A 17,511-nucleotide genomic window follows, 5' to 3' on the forward strand; every position below is an offset into this window, starting at 1 on the left:
GTCTATTATCTCATGTTCCTTTAGAAACAAATATTTGTAGTGCCAGTTCTTTGCCCACCTCATAATGTTATTTTATGAATATATGATGATTTCTAACTGAAAAATATGTGTCGTGCTGATATCTCTGTTGCTCCTTGTTTATTACATCGAAATATTTATACTTTATCTTATATCATAAGATACACATATTACTTTGGAAATGATGACAAATATGCCCCTTTATGTCTGCCCCCTACTGTCCGGCTTCGGGTGCGTGTTGCTTCAGCGGTCACCCGGCACGGAAAGCCGCCCAGAATGTTGGTCTGGGCGGCGCTCTGGGAGGTTACCAGGGCAACTTAACATCACGCCCTCTCTCCTCCATATTGCCACTCCGGCGGACATGCGCAGTCCGCCGGTGAGGCATTCCGTGCCGGTGGGACGGAGGTGCGTGACGCCGTCCCAACGTAGCTGCGCTCGCGCATGCGCGGTAGGGGCGGCGCCGCGCATCCCTGTCCCAGGGAGCAATAGGAAGGCTCTCCAGCTGATGAGTTCCACTTATCAGCTGAGCGCGATTATCGCGCCAGCTGATGGGAACTCATTTTACTTTAAAAACCAGCTTCATTCATTCCCAGCCCAGACACCGTGTCTGTCGGATGCTGGGATCTGTGGCTGGCTAAAACTTTAAAACACTCAACTACAGGTATTATTCTTTACTATTTTACTGCAATTAATTATTTTATTTTATTTTTCTTTATCTACAACTATATACTTAAGCTTTGCTTCCTATTAACATTGACTGCTCCCTGATTCATTTAGGCATATCTTTAGGTGCAATTTAGGTGCACATTGTGGAGACGATATGATAATTATCTCTACAAGCTATGCAAGGCAATCGTTTTGTCTATACTGCTTCTGCTATTGAACAATTTTTATATATGGATATATTTTATTACTATATTTACACTTTGTTTTGCCCTAATTATAATTATGTAATAACGCCCTTAAAACATTTAAAAGACCTATGTGTAGGAATACCATAGGTATTACTATCATTTGTTTTTAGGATAATAAAAAAGACTTTAATGCAGCAATACTCTAGAGGTCTTTCCTCTTTATTAGCTCTCATGATTATCTTTTACATTTCCACTCCTAGGATGCAATAACAATGGCCCATTTGAATTTTTTGTGCATATACGTCTGTGTGTGTATTACACATTCATGCATATATGTTCATACAATAATTTTTATTTTTTTTTTTTCTCACAATCAGCTACTTTGAATAAGTATTTATTTTTAAAGAGAATCTATATTTAAAATTCTATCCATAGGTTTGCCTTCTTCCCTGTTTTTGCTCCAGTGTACCGCTGCGGCCAGCACGCATCCAGGACGGACAGGGTAGGTGTAAGGTCAACTTTGCATACCCACAATTTGAGGGATTGAAATATATTGATGAACTATCCAGAGAACAGCACTTCATATATATAAAAATTATAACCATCTGTTATCATATTTTCAAATACTTCCGTTCTCTCTTTTTACCATTGGTTCTAAAACAAGCAACGTCAACATCACAGGTAGGTGATCAATTGATCAACCTATACAGTTAGATATTGACACAAAAAGATGCATGGTAATTTACCTATTACATTTTCTTAATTAATTCAGATGAATTCCTCTTTCCAATTAAGCCCCTGAAGAAGGACTGAATTTTAATATATCCCGAAACGCGTTGGGCTGGCAAAGAGTTTCCATCGTTTAAATACCACCGTGCAGTGGAATATAATTAATGGGCTTAAAAAGCCCCGACTGTAGGAATATCACTGTCTAGTTGAATATAATCAGTACTGTTTTTGAATTATATGTATTATATATGTTTCCATTGCTTGGAATGTTTTGTTTTTATAATCTTTAAATAAAAATACTGTTTTTACTCTTATATGAGATCACAATCTATATAATTTCTTGTGCAAGTGCCGGAAAAATCCAGTTAGGGGAATTTCCTTTTTTAGTTAATCGTAACAATGATGAGGCACGCGACCAATATGGGGTCAATGTAGGGAACAGATTTTCCCCTTTACGTGATGGCATGAACGATAACACATCAAGTCTTAATCGGAATTATAATTCCTTTGATTCCTCCCAGAACCGACATACTGGAAACAACCATTTTAATCTGGATTTTCAGTTGGTCGGAAAGGGAAGGAACAAAAGAAACGGAGATGCAAGAGAGGGTGCAGAGGGGGGAGGAAGCTTCACCCCAAAAAGGAGGAGGATATAAGTGGCATCATAAATTTAAGCACAAAAGCAATTTCTAAGGATGAACTCTCTACCCTCAGCAAGGGTTTGAAGTTTGTGCCACCACGAAATCTTAATAAGTTTCAAACGTTCATTGATGTGCAAAAGTACACGCGCAAATTAAATATAAAAAGATATATTTTAAGCAATCCTGTTGGCAACTTAGTAGAGAAGCTTCTGTGGTTACACACTCAGGATTAAGGAATGCATCACTCTTTAACCCTCCCAGTACTGCAGCACCGAATGTCACAGTTTTTCGCGATTTGGTACTGAATGATCTGGCTAATTTAAACATTAGATCAGTACGGACTCAACATAATATTAAAAGTGGTTTGGAGGCTTTGATGAATAGAAAGGACATCGTTATACGCCCCGCGGATAAGGGCGGAGCGATAGTAATCCTGGATCATGATTCGTATAACAATGAAATATTAAGAATCCTTTCGGATACAAACACGTATTCTCCTTTACCTTCCGACCCGACCTCTGGTTTCAAGCGGGAACTAAAAGTTCTGATCGATAAAGGTTATAATTTAGGGATCCTCGATAAAAAAGAAAGGGAGTATTTGGTCCCCTTGGCCCCTCGGCTACCGGTAATGTACATACTACTGAAAATTCACAAGACCTTGATGAACCCACCAGGGAGGCCCATCATCAGTGGTATTGATTCAGTAACCTCACGTGTTGGGAAATATATTGATTTTTTCCTACAACCACTGGTGGTGGGCACCCCTTCCTATCTTAGGGACACTAAGCATGTCCTCAATATACTGAGAGGAATAGAGTGGAAGGCTACATATATGCTGGTGACAGCAGATGTAGCATCACTCTATACATCAATATCCCACAGTTTAGGTCATGAGGCTGTACGGCACTTCCTCTATCGGGACTCCAGTATCTCCATCACGCAATGTAATTTCGTGATGGAGCTACTGGACTTCTCGATGGAGCACAACCATTTCTGGTACGGTGGCACACACTATTTACAAACAAAGGGAGTGGCCATGGGAGCTAAATTTGCCCCTAGTATGGCCAACCTCTTCATGGCCAAGTGGGAGGAGGATGTGGTATTAAAGGACAGTCCACCCCAGTTGGTCATGTGGAGGCGATTTATTGATGATGTCCTGTTCATTTGGGACGGTGACATCAATTCTGTAACCACTTTTCTGTCTGTACTTAATAACAATGATAGAGGCATATTACTAACCCATGAAGCCAGTCCTACTCAAATACATTTTCTGGATCTGGCTATCACCATTGTTAATGATGTTATTACCACCTCGACTTATTTCAAAACAACAGACAGGAACAGTTTTATACCACTTGACTCTTGTCATCATCAATCCTGGCTGTCTGCTGTACCTAAGGGCCAGTTCCTGCGTCTAAGACGAAACTGTTCTGATGTCAATGAGTTCCATAGAGAGGCTCTAATTTTAAAATCAAAATTTTCGATCAAAGGTTATGATTCCGCTATGCTTGATTCTCTGATTGTGGAGATAGGAATTAGGGAGCGTGAGGAATTATTACGTGATAAACCCCCCCAGATAGCGGATAGGGAGGACTTTGGGTTAGCTTTCCTCACGACCTATTCAAGCCAACATTGGGCCATCAAATGGATAATTAGAAAACATTGGTCTGTCATTAAAAACGATCGAATTTTGGGCCCCCTTTTGTCGGATAAACCGCAAATTTTATTTAGGGGAGCCACCAGTTTTAGACATCTGCTAGCACCGAATATTCCTGTTCCACCTAAACGCCCTATGTTTTTTGGTGATTTAAAAGGGTTCTCCCCTTGCAGGAGATGTAATGTTTGCAGTATCAACTCACTAAGAGATAGAAGAATAACGGAGTTTACATCTAGTGGTACAGGTGCCACATACCCCATTAGATCACTTATTACATGCACAACCAAATGTGTTGTGTATTTACTCAGGTGCCCATGCGGGTTGGAGTATGTTGGGCGTACGATTAGGAAACTTAACGTGAGGTTGGCAGAACATATTACCAATATCAAGCAGGGCTTCGATAAACACAGTGTCTCTAGGCACTATGATGCAGTACATGACAGGAATCCTAAGGGAACTGTGTTTATCGGTATTGAGAAGTATGTTCCCCATTGGCGGGGCAGTAATGGAAAAAGAACCATCTCCAGGTCCGAAACAAGCTGGATCTATAAACTTGGTTCTCATGCCTTCAATGGGTTGAACATAGAATGGGATATCAATTGTTTTATTAACAATAGTTGAAAGAAATTCCCGTGATGATGATTTTGAAATAAATATATATTCCTTTTTTAGATATACGTTTTTACATATTTGGGCAAATAAAAGTGTCCTCACTTTGGATACACACTATCACTATCTTTTTTACATATTGTAAGTATGTTTGTATCCACAATTTTTATTTTATTTAAATTTGTGACAGGTCTTGGCTGATGGAGAACTTAAATTCACCTGTATTTTTTATGTACCTCCCTTTATGCACTTTAATGGGCCCCATATTGGTGATTGCTTCTTCTTTCCAGCCATCAGATGGTAGTGTGTAATACACACTTCCGTTTTATAGGAATACTTGTTTGTCTACACATTTAACGAGTATTCATTTCATTTTGGAATACGTTTTGGTTCCGCCCTTTTTCAACCCCTAGATGGCAGTGTAATACACGGTCCTGCCCCATGTGAATATTCCTTTATCTACATTAAGGAGGAGGTATGCATGTGTGGGCGGTCTCACTGTGCTGGAGTGATTGACAGCACCGGATTGATGTCCGCCCTTGTTCCCCCTCAGCCAATGAATGAGCTATGGCGCTGCAGTGCTTGTGTATTTATAGCGCATGCGCGAGCGTGGCCACGTACCCCTGATGACGTCAGTTGTGACGAAACGGCCGTAGGGTCACAACGTGAGCTCGTGTCGCGCATGCGCGATTTGATTTTAAACGGCGCTGGAGTTCGTTTTTGTTACTATTCCCTGTCAGAAGCTTCGTTTTTAGATTTATTTGTTGGTATCATTTTTAAATAAAGCAGTAAGATTGGTCTGCACTATCGGAGTCCTCTTTTTCTTTTTGGGGCACCTGCTGACAATTATTGCTGTACTTTGCCTGGAAACCCCTCGGTTTGCCATGAGAGGAACACCCTTGGAGAGTACTCGGTGACCACAAGCAATATCTTCCTGTGCAATTGGCAGAATGCCTATGGAGCCCTTCTAGGAGATATCCACTGGACCCATACATCTCTACTGAGCCTGTTTAGACCCCCCTGAATAAGGGTGGTTGCAGGCTGTCCGGTAAGCCTCCAGCTGTATTCTCTTGGTGGTGGGCTACAGTTGCAGTGGAACACTGAATCGGAATATATGTTGAAATTTCACCAAGTTTGGGACTCTACACCTATTTGCAGTATATGAACTTTTTGGGTTGGTCCTAATCCATCCATTCATTCCATTTATTTCTCACCATGTCTGGGAATTTTTATTTATAGCATATGATTCTTTTGTGTCCGTTCAACTAACAATTTCAATATTGTTGAGTATCATAAGTTCTTTGGAATAATCAACGTCAATTGGCTGACATATTTTCTTGATTATACACTGCCAATCATCACGGCATTGACCTTTGTTGTTTATGTTGATATTTGGCTCACATAATTTATCCACATTATATATACGTATATGTTCACATTATTCACTGTTCTCAAACACACATAGGTTTATTTGAACACTTCCTAGAGTCACTTATGATCTTTACACATGTGTGCTTGATCACTTCAGAATAGTGATACACAGTCTTCATCATTTACTCACTTCTAAATTTCACGGGTTTTGGTATATTCGCATATATTATTATATGCGCTTTCTTTTATAATCCAGCGCTACACTGTTTTTTTATATTGTTTAGTCTGGTATGGTTTTTAAGGGGAACCCCGCGCCAAAATTAAAAAAAAAAAACGGCGTGGGGTCCCCCCAAAAATCCATACCAGACCCTTATCGGAATCTGGAAGCCCCCCCTGTGTGAAATGGTAAGGGAGTACCCCTACCATTTCACTAAAAAACTATCAAAAATGTTAAAAATGACAAGAGACAGTTTTTGACAATTCCTTTATTTAAATGCTTCTTCTTTCTTCTATCCTCCATCTTCTTCTTCTTCTTCTTCTGGTTCTTCTGGCTCTTCTGTTTCTTCCTCCGGCGTTCTCGTCCAGCATCTCCTCTGCGGCGTCTTCTATCTTCTTCTCCTCGGGCCGCTCCCCACCCATGGCATGGGGGGAGGCTCCCGCTCTTCTCTTCATCTTCTTCTCTTCTTCATCTTCTTCTTCAACTTCTTCTCTTCTTAATTTTCTTCTCCGGGCCGCTCCGCACCCATGCTGGCATGGAGGGAGGCTCCCACTGTATGACGCGTCTCCTCTTCTGACGGTTCTTAAATAATGGGGCGGGGCCACTCAGTGACCCCGCCCCCTCTGACGCACAGGACATGACGGGACTTCCCTGTTGCATTCCCCGTGACGTCACAGGGAAGTCCCGTCAAGTCACCATGTGTCAGAAGGGGGCGGGGTCACCGGGTGGCCCCGCCCCCTGTTATTTAAGAACCGTCAGAAGAGGAGACGCGTCACACAGCGGGAGCCTCCCTCCATGCCAGCATGGGTGTGGAGCGGCCCGGAGAAGAAAATGAAGAAGAGAAGAAGAGAAGATGAAGAAGAAGATGAAGAAGAGAAGAAGATGAAGAGAAGAGCGGGAGCCTCCCCCCATGCCATGGGTGCGGAGCGGCCCGAGGAGAAGAAGATAGAAGACGCTGCGGAGGAGATGCTGGACGAGAACGCCGGAGGAAGAACCAGAAGAGCCAGAAGAACCAGAAGAAGAAGATGAAGGAAGATAGAAGAAAGAAGAAAGAAGAAGCATTTAATTAAAGGAATTGTCAAAAACTGTCTCTTGTCATTTTTAACATTTTTGATAGTTTTTTAGTGAAATGGTAGGGGTACTTTTGTACCCCCTTACCATTTTACACAGGGGGGCTGGGATCTGCGGGTCCCCTTTGTTAAAGGGGCTTCCAGATTCCGTATAAGCCCCCCCGCCCGCAGACCCCCACAACCACCGGCCAGGGTTGTGGGGATGAGTCCGTTGTCCTCATCAACATGGGGACAAGGTGTTTTGGGGGGCTACACCAAAGCACTCTCCCAATGTTGAGGGCATGTGGCCTGGTACGGTTCAGGAGGGGGGCGCTCTCTCGTCCCCCCTCTTTTCCTGCAGCCTGCCAGGTTGCGTGCTCAGATAAGGGTCTGGTATGGATTTTTGGGGGGACCACACGCCATTTTTTTTTTAAATTTTGGCCGGGGTTCCCCTTAATATCCATACCAGACCTTAAGGGCCTGGTATGGAATTTAGGGAGACCCCCACGTCATTTTTTTTTTTTAATTTTGGTTCGGGGTTCCCCTGTGGGGAATTCCCATGCTGTTTTTATCAATGAACATTTATGTGTATTGTCGGACCGGCAATGCAATAGCCGCGAGTAGTTTTAAATGACTTTTTTCCTTTGAAATGTCATTTTGCTGTCAGACTGTTCTAAACACGGGAAACATGCGCCCCTTTACAGGCATACTATAGACACCCCCCAGGTACGAAATTTAAAGGGATATTACACTTTTATTGTTTGACTTTAAGCATTATTAAAATCACTGCTCCTGAAAAAATGGCCATTTTAAAAACTTTTTTTGTATTGATCCATGTCCCCTGGGGCAGGACCCAGGTCCCCAAACACTTTTTATGACAATAACTTGCATATAAGCCTTTAAAATTAGCACTTTTGATTATTCATGTTCGTGTCCCATAGACTTTAACGGTGTTCGCGTGTTCGAACAAACTTTTTTCCTGTTCGCATGTTCTGGTGCGAACCGAACAGGGGGGTGTTCGGTCATCCCTGCCAGCAACAGTGTGTGACAACATTGTGAAGACTTACAGAAAATGTTTGACCTCTGTCATTGCCAACAAAGGATATAAAACAAAGTATTGAGATGAACTTTTTATATTGACCAAGTACTTATTTTCCACCATAATTTGCAAATAAATTCTTTCAAAAATCAGACAATGTGATTGTCTGAATTTGTTTCCACATTTTGTCTCTCATAGTTGAGGTATACCTATGATGACAATTACAGGCCTCTCTCATCTTTTGAAATGGGAGAATTTGCACAATTGGTGGCTGACTAAATACTTTTTTGCCCCACTGTATGTCTTGTAACAGGTGTAAATATTTTTCCTCCATCTGAATAGTATGTATGGTCTCCAATTCTTTGTCTCAACTCACGTTTTGCAGATGTAAAATACACTGCATCTACAATACATGATATATATAACTCCTTTGGATGAGCAATCAGAAAATGTTTTTGATCTATGCCATTGGCCATTTGGTAGCCTTATACCTTGGCCTTCTCTGACCCATGGACAGTGTGGACAGTTGCCACACTGATATGTCGCTCGTGGTGGAGAGTTGCTGTCTCTATGTGGTACATAGTGGCTGGAGGTTGGTTAGTTGTTCTCTCAATGTGGTTGCTCATCTGAAAATAAGTTCAGGAGTGGGTCTGACATATTTGGACATATTTGGTATGGTCCTCAGTGAGGAAATGCCAGTTCTTGAGGTAGGGTAGTCTCATGGCCAGAGGGAGACATAATGTGAGATATATAAGACGCAAGTTTCTCTGAGCGAAGAGACTGGGCCAATAGTCTACCACATTTATTACCAGACTCGTATGATTGTTTACAACAGACCTGGAGTGCCACCTTGGCTCTAAAATGCAGGAGGTCAGCAATTTGTTTACGGATAGAGTTAGGTTCTCTTTCCAGAGGTTGTGATGGGGCATGTTTATGCCGGGCTTCCACAATCTGCAGATCACATAGAAGGGATGTCAGTTGAATTGTACATTGCTGTTTGATCCTAGCCCCGTGTTTAATAAGTACCCCATGTATTACCGCTTTGTGGGCTTTCCAGATGGTGCCCATGTCGCTGTCGGGTGTGTCGTTGGTTTGGAAGTAATGTCCAATTTCTTTGATTATGTTAGCTAGCATGTCCCGTTCTTGCAGGAGACTCACATTCAGCCTCCTTGACCGCATGTAGCTGAGCATGTAGGATCAAAAAATTGTCTATGCGTGAATATATTTGTTGTGGTGTGGAGAGAAATGTATAAACTCTTTCGTCAGGGTGAAATAGACACCAGGCATCTACCAGTTGTGCGTTATGAATGGCTTTTGCAATACATTTGCGGGTGCCAGTCAGACTTGAGGAAGATCACCATTAAGTGTCTTCTGTGGGGATTGATTATCTTACTAAGTGCAGATCTGAGGATGGCATCCAGAGTGGAGATTGGGGGATTTGTTTGCCTGGTGATCTGTGTACTGCTCTGTGACCTGTTCCAGGTCGAATTTTTCGGAGGTGAGAGGCCATCTTTATTTGTGGTGGAGGGATCACAGTCACCGGATCTATCATCATTTTTGTGTGTCACAGCATCAATCAGAGATTTATGCTGTCTCCACATGCACTTTTTATATATATATATATATATATATGCATTTTGTTATTTATTATGGACATTCATGAATTGCACAGCACTGTTTTATTATGCTGTGTACAACATGCTAGATACAGTCTAGCTATTCTGCATGCAAAATCAAACATTAAGGCACAAAGTCCTTCCTTAAGAGAAATAGGTGTAACACTGTAAAAAAACATAAAATGGCATTAGCTCAGCATAGATAACTTTCATTGTATTGTGGAGCAGATGGAGCTTGCAAGTTCGGGACCAGTGCAACCTGCGAGGAAGCAACACTTCATCTGCAGCAGGCGTAAAACAATAGGGAACAAAAGCCCCCATTAGATCACGCCACAGTTTATGTGGGAAATAGGTTCACATCTGAGGGTCAACAGGCAGTCAAGAGAAAGGATGGTGCTCGGGTCCTCTCGCAGCAGGAGACCATGCACAGTGTAGGAAGTTCCATCATTGGGGGGGTCAAAAACACCCTGAACTCGGGTGGCACGAGAGGAGGGGGTATTCCCCAGGGGGTCCATAGCAAAGCATCTGTTACTGGCCGGCAGTGGGCCATTCACAAGGCGGGTCAGCTACATGGGCAGAGATGGCCAGGAGGGAAACATAAAATTACATCTTGCTCGGGACTCATGTAACCTCTCCATAGAGATCCAAAGTCCTGCTCTCTAATGAGCGATCGTGATTGCGGCCGCCGGGCACGTGCATTGGCTTCTCGGTGATGCGGCGCACGCGCGTGTCACCCTATATATATATATATATATATACCGCCGGGAAGCCAAGGACATCATATGACGCTCGCCCAGGATAGGAGATCCCACCTGCGGACGTCATATGATAATGGGTTGGTAGAGAGGTGGTTAAAAGTCAGCAAGGGGGCATGGCCTGGACATGGCTGAGTGAAGAAGTTGCATCTTCGAGAGCTCCCAGTCCCCCCTGCCCTTCCCGGTTAAATCGACCATTTACCACTGGTATGCTATCGGCAAAACAAAATAGAACAAGAGCATCTGCACGGTTAACCCACTCCAGCACATCCAAGGGCAATATACAGCACTATAGAGAAATATAGTCCTTTACGATGGGTAAACTATAATAGAAAGTCCATAATAGGAATATACAGTACATTGGATTCATACCATATTCCTATTATGGACTTTCTATTATGGTTTACCCATCGTAAAGGACTATATTTCTCTATCTATTATTGACTTGAATTTTTATCACTGACCAGATTACATGCACTGATGTGTCTGTCAGCATTAGCTTTGCACTAGAATTTGTTTGTCATCAGTTGCTTATTATTATTATTATTTTTTTTTACTTTCAATATGTTTTTATTTTCAATTACGTCATACAGTTTATGCATTGACATATGAGAATGTACAGGAGGGAACGCCTCCTCGAACATGAGACATAAAGGTTACAATTCGAGAAGGATAGTAACATATAACATACGGTATCTCATCCTAAAAGGCTGTTGTTGGGGTCAACCTGATATATATCCATATCTTTGCTCTAAATAATCAGTCTCCATGTATATTACCTAAAACATCACTGGATTTTTCCCCTACCCCAGCACCCCTGATGGGATCTAGCTGTGCCAGGTGGGGAAATCTCCGTACTTCTCCTTTGCCCATTAGGGTGGAGCCATCAGGAGTATTGAGGAAGTATGAATCCCCGTAAGCTAGGTAGATTACCGTATGGTAGCTTCATATTGAATTGCCAAAAGTAAGCTAACTGATGTGAGGTAGAAAACAGGAAGAAGAGTTGAAAGAGAGGGAGAGAAGAGTGAGGAGGGAGGGGGGGTGGAGGAGTTCTTCAAGGTGGGTGAGGGGGGAGCAGGAGTACATCTGTGTACCTCTAATATTACTGAAGGATGAATTCGTCTAGGTGTGGGTTAGGAGTTGTTGCGCACCTGAACCCCTGGTATGAGGGAGGTTCCCATATATTGGGCCCAAGGTTCCCATATTGTTTGGAATTTCGGGGAGGTGTTTTTCAGGATGCTAGAAAGTTTTTCTTGGGCCATAATCCATGAAACCTTCCTTTTTACTGCGTTGAACGAGGGCCTCGGCTGTTTCCAGGCTTTGGCTATGGAGATTTTGGTGCCCAGTAATATAAAGTTGATCAGTGTTTGTGTAGTCTTAGAAATTCCAGATAGTTTAGCGTTGAGAATAGCCACCTCTGGGGACCTAGGGATCTGGCAAGTCGTCACCTTGTAAATCATAGAGTAAACTTTTCTCCAAAAAGTGCGTATTTTGGGGCATTCCCACCAAATGTGGGCCATTGTGCCCAGGTGTTGGCAACCTCTGAAACATAAGGGGTTCGCTGAGGGATAGATTGCTGCCAACCTGGTAGGGGTCAGGTACCATCTAGTTATCAATTTGATGCTTGCCTCCCTCAAGGAGATGTTCTGGATCCCCTTAAAGGATTTAAGCAGATGTCCCTGCAGCATCGGAAGTCAGCCTCCCAAGCCTTCATATATGTGGTTTTGTCCGTAGGGCAAGTGAGGGCCGAATATATCACTGATATGCCTCCCCTCTGCTCCATGGCTTGTCCGCACCATTGTTCGTATACTGTAAATTTAGGGGGAAGCGGTTTCTCCTGCCAAATAGTGTGGAGAAAGTGGGCGATTTGGTAAAAGTGGAATCGTTCTGATTCCGGGAGGTCCAGGTGTTTGATACAGAATTTGAGGGTGATTGGTCCATTGGGGGTGAAGAAGTGCCCTATCCGGTATAGCCCTTTGTCCAGCCACCATTTGAATGCTGAGATGTCAAGTCCCGGTGGAAAGTCAGGGTTGTGGAACAGGTGAGCTAGGGGACGACCCGTGGAGACCAGGGCTGTGGAGTGTCGGAGGGAGTCCCAAAGGGCGCAGGAGTGGGATAAAGTGGGTGATAGGATGGACGGTCTAGATTTAGTCGGGCACCAAAGTATGTAGTCTAGCGTATGTTTGGGGATGGCCTGTCTTTCAATATTCACCCAGTCTGGTTTTTCATAGCGTGAGTAAATTGAGGACAATTGGGCTAGTCTAGCAGCCAAGTAGTATTTATGTAGGTTTGGAAGACCCAGCCCTCCCTTGCGTCTGTGAAGGAAAAGTGTGCTCTGAGGGATACGATATCCTTTCTTACCCCAAATAAATTGGAGTATTTTACTCTGTAAAGCTCTCAGGTGATCTTTCCTGATTGGGATAGGAAGGGAGCGAAAGAAGTAGAGGAGCCTGGGGAGTAAGGTCATCTTAATGGAGTTGATCCGACCCAGCCAGGAAAGCTCGTGTTTTGACCATGTAGTAAGGTCTGCCTCCAGTTTCCTGAAGAGTGAAGGATAATTTTTTGAGAGTTTCCGTTGTGGCCGTCAGTGTGATACCTAGGTAGCTAATGGATGTGTCGCCCCATTTGAAGTGGAAGGATTGTTTTAGAGAGTCAACTGTTTGTGGTGGTAAGGAAACATTAAGAGCTTGGGATTTGGCAAAATTAACCTTGAGTCCAGAAATTTTAGCAAAGTTCCTTAACACTAAGCAGAGATTAGGTAGTGTAGTGAGGGGGGATGTCAGGAAAAGGAGTATGTCGTCGGCGAAAAGCCCACATTTGTGCGTCTGGTCTCCACAGGTCACCCCTTTTATATCCGGGTTCTGTCGAATTGCGATCGCTAGGGTTTCTATGGCTATTGCAAAAATTAGGGGGGATAGAGGGCACCCTTGCCTAGTGCCATGTAAAATGTCTATTGGTTTGGAGTAATGACCTTGGAGGCGTATTTGGGCCTTTGGCTGTGAGTAGAGAGCATGCAGAAGTCCCAGAAAGCGGTCGCCGAATCCCCATCTCTCCAGCACTGTGAAGATGTATTGCCAGGAGACCATGTCAAAGGCCTTCTGCAGGTCTAGAGATAAAAGGAATCCCGATTGGTTTGGCCCCCCTGCACCGGGAAGTTTGAAGAATCGAGGTGATATCTATCGCCCTCCTTATTTGGTCAGGACCCTGTCTCCCGGGTATGAATCCTACCTGGTCTTTATGTATATATTGAGTAATGAAGGATGACAACCTGTTAGCCATTATTTTGGTGAGTATTTTTAGGTCATTGTTTATGAGTGAGATCGGTCTGTAGTTGCTAACGTCTAACGTGATTAAAGCGGTATTGAGGTGGATGTCTAGGGGGGTTCTATTGGTTTTGGAGTTAAAGAAGGAGGTCAGGTGAGGTGCCAGAATGGCTGCAAAAGATTTGTAGTATGCTACAGAGAGACCATCAGGACCCAGAGCCGATCCCCTTCTAAGATCTTTTATGACCCCCAAAACCTCCTCCTCTGTGATGGGTGTTTCCATCTTTTGTTTATGGGCATCTTTTAGGGAGGGTAGGGGGATATCCTCCAGAAACTGAGGGATTAAGTTCGCGTTTGGCGTATTTGTTTGGTTATATAAGTTAGAGTAAAAACCCTGAAAGGCTTCTAGTATCTTTGATGGGTTGGTTGTGGGGGGTTGACCATTTATTCTGAGTTTGGGGAAGGCGTGGGTCCTGATGGGGGGGAGACAGTTTTTTAGCTAGGAGGGGACCTATTTTGTCTGCTTGAGTGTAAAATTTTTGTCCATTCCAGCGAACGGCCTTTTCGGCCTTGGATGTGAGTGCTAGATTGAGATCTAGTCTAGCTTTATCGATAAGGGAAACAGGGATCTTGGAGGGGTCTTTTTTGTGGGAAGCCTTCAGAGTGGTATATTCCTTGTCCAACCTAATTAGGTCTGCTTTTTGTGCTCGTTTGGTTTGAGTGGCAATCTGGATGAGTTTACCTCTTATAAAAGCTTTATGTGCAGCCCATAATGTTTCTGGAGAAATGTCCTCTGATTTATTGAGTTTAAAGTATTCTTGTAGGGCTTTTTCAAGTTCAATGACCCTGATGGAGTCAGATAATAGTGACTCATTCAGTCTCCAATGTCCCCTGGATCCGCCCAGGGGGCCTGTTTTGAGTGATATGGTGACTATGGAGTGGTCTGAGAGGGCCGACTCCCTGATTTGAGCTTTGTGGATCAAAGGGAGTAGGGAGGATGAAGTTAAAATGTGGTCAATCCTCGCATAGGTGTTATGAGGGGGAGAGCAATGGGTATAGTCCCTTTTGTTGGGGTTAAGCTCCCTCCAAGTGTCAGCTAAGCCGTGTGCATGGATTATCTTTGCGATCCTGAGGCTCTCTTTGGTGGGTCGTGTTAGTTGAGTCGGTAGGGGTTTAGACTTGTCCAATCCCTGATCGAACGCTGCGTTCGAGTCTCCGCCAAAGATGACCGTTCCCTCCAATTTCTGAGCGAGGCTGCGCAGTAGGGAATCAAAAAATTTTGCTTGTCCTCTATTTGGGGCATAGTAGGAGACCAGGGAATACAGGTGGTCCCCCACTGTGCCTTTGACCATGATGAACCTACCCTCTGGGTCAGCGAATTCAGAGATCTTTACAAATTTAAGATGTTTGGAGACGATGATTGCAACTCCCTTAGTTTTGTTGTCAGCACTCGCTAAGAAAAACTGTGGGAAGTGAGGGTGAAGATACTTAGGGCTATACCGGGAGGGGAAGTGCATTTCTTGCAGCATAACAATGTCTAGCTTGAGATGCTTGTAATAATCGAGGACCTTTCTCCTCTTAATCTGGGAATTGATTCCCTGTACATTGTGGGAGGCTATGTGGAGTTCAGCTGTAGGGTCGTTAGCCATGGAGCAGTTGGAGTGAAGTGCAACGGTCCTCACTTACCCTTCAGTGCGTGGGAACCTGGACTGTAGGATGATGGTCATGCATTCTTCTTGGTGGGAAGATTTCAGGAACTTCCGTGGGTGTGTATGTGGTATCTGAAACACAAGATGTGGTTAGGCACATTGTGGTGATCTGGGGGGGGGGTGCAGGATAGAAAAGAAAAGGTCTCCTAGAAAAGAAAGAAAAGACGTAGGGAAGGAGAAACCCCCTATGTCTTTTAGAAAAAAATTAGAGTATGTCTGGCCCATCTGGGCTCAAACAGCCTAGCCCCTAGAGACCTACGGGTGTCCAAGGGTTAGGTGGGTGCGCAAGTGTTTCCTCACGAAACCGAACGACCAACAGAAAACTTGTTCCCTTGAGGGAAAAAAACATGGAAGAAAAAACAAAGAACATTTTTGAAACTAATACCAGTGTATACCCGGTTGTCTCAACAGTGTGACTAGCTAGTGGCCCTAAGCCTCCGCCCGTTATAGTAACCTCCTAGGTCTCTATTCATTCGCTATCACAGCAGAGCGTCCATAAAACTAGACCTGAATAAAATCCCTAATCATGGGGGTTAAGAACCCCCCCCCTTCATGGATAGGCGTGAGGATGCAGCCCCTCTCAATCCTGAGAGGCACAGCTCCCTTGAGCTTAATAGATATGACATTGGGCCAGTTAAAAGCAGCAAAAAAATTAAGAGGGAAAATTTGAACAAAAACCCCCCCAAAAAAAAAACCCTGGAACCAGAAAAACAAAAAACAAAAAGTTCTGAAAAGTCAGAAAACGATGCCCGGTTGGCTAGCCTGCCTAATGACTAGGCACGAGGGATCTCTCATGTTCCAGGGGATGATCAAATCAGTCCCTACTTCACAATCGGGATAGAAGATATGCAGTTCACATCATCACTAGCTTCAGGTTTGGTTGTTGTCTTTGGCCTTCTTTGCTTTTCCTGTTGACCACAGGGGAGATTGAGGGCTGGTGGGGGTGTGTCGTTTGTTGGAGTTGGTCCCGGCATTGGTTGTGTCCATTTCGGCTTCCTGGGAGATGATTTTCAGGTGCAGGAGCAGTTTTTCACCTTCTGGGAGGGAGGAGAAGGCGTATTGTTTCCCCTTGACGGAGAATTTAACCGCAAACGGGAAGGCCCACTTGTATTTTATGTCTCTTTGGGTGAGAGCGGGAAGCAGGGGCTTCAATGATCTCCTCCTTTGGATCGTAGAGGGTGAGAGGTCTGCGAAGATCTGTACTGGGTGTCCCATGCACTGCACTGAGTGAGAGGACCTGGCCTGTCTCATCACTTCCTCTTTAACTGTGTAGTGGTGGGGCTTAGCGATAATATCTCTTGGGGTGCCGTCTTTTCTGGGGGGCCCTAGGGCTCTGTGAGCCCTGTCCAATTCAAGGCGATGAGAGGAGATATTAGGGATTAGATGTTTAATCATGTCCTGGACTGCTTCTGGAACATTGTGAATCGTTTCCGGTAGGCCGCGGATTCTGATGTTATATCGTCTTGACCTATTCTCAAGTTCATGAATACGAGCCATTGTTAGGTCCAATTGATCTTGCACAGTGCTGATGTGCTGCGAGTGTTGGTTAGTGATAGCTATAGTGTCCTCCATTTTGTGTTCGATCGTATCGATTCGGGCCCCTAAATTAATAAAGTCTGCCTTCAGGTCCCCTGTAATTTTAGCTGCCATTTGAGCCAGGCCTCTGTCCAATAGTTCAGAGAATCTGTGGAAGAGGGAGTCCATGTGAGATGCAGGGTCACTGGCAAGGGAGGCATATGGAGGGAGGCCTGAGTGACCTGAGATAGATCCCAGGGGGGACAGGGGGCCTTCACAGAGGGGGCGATCCTGCAGGGATCCTGTAGAGGCTGGAGAAGGGGTCAGCAGAGGTGGGTATCCCGGTTGTCTCCCTGGGGTGAAGTGAGGGGGAGTGAGGGGTTGCTCTGACCTGTAGTCCGCCGGGCCTGTGGAGCAGAGAGTCTGAGGCTGTGGCTGTGCCTGTGTAGCGGCGGCCATCTTGGGAGTC

The sequence above is a fragment of the Aquarana catesbeiana genome, linkage group LG08, assembly GCF_042186555.1.
Source record: "Aquarana catesbeiana isolate 2022-GZ linkage group LG08, ASM4218655v1, whole genome shotgun sequence".
In the NCBI taxonomy this organism is placed as follows: Eukaryota; Metazoa; Chordata; class Amphibia; order Anura; family Ranidae; genus Aquarana; species Aquarana catesbeiana.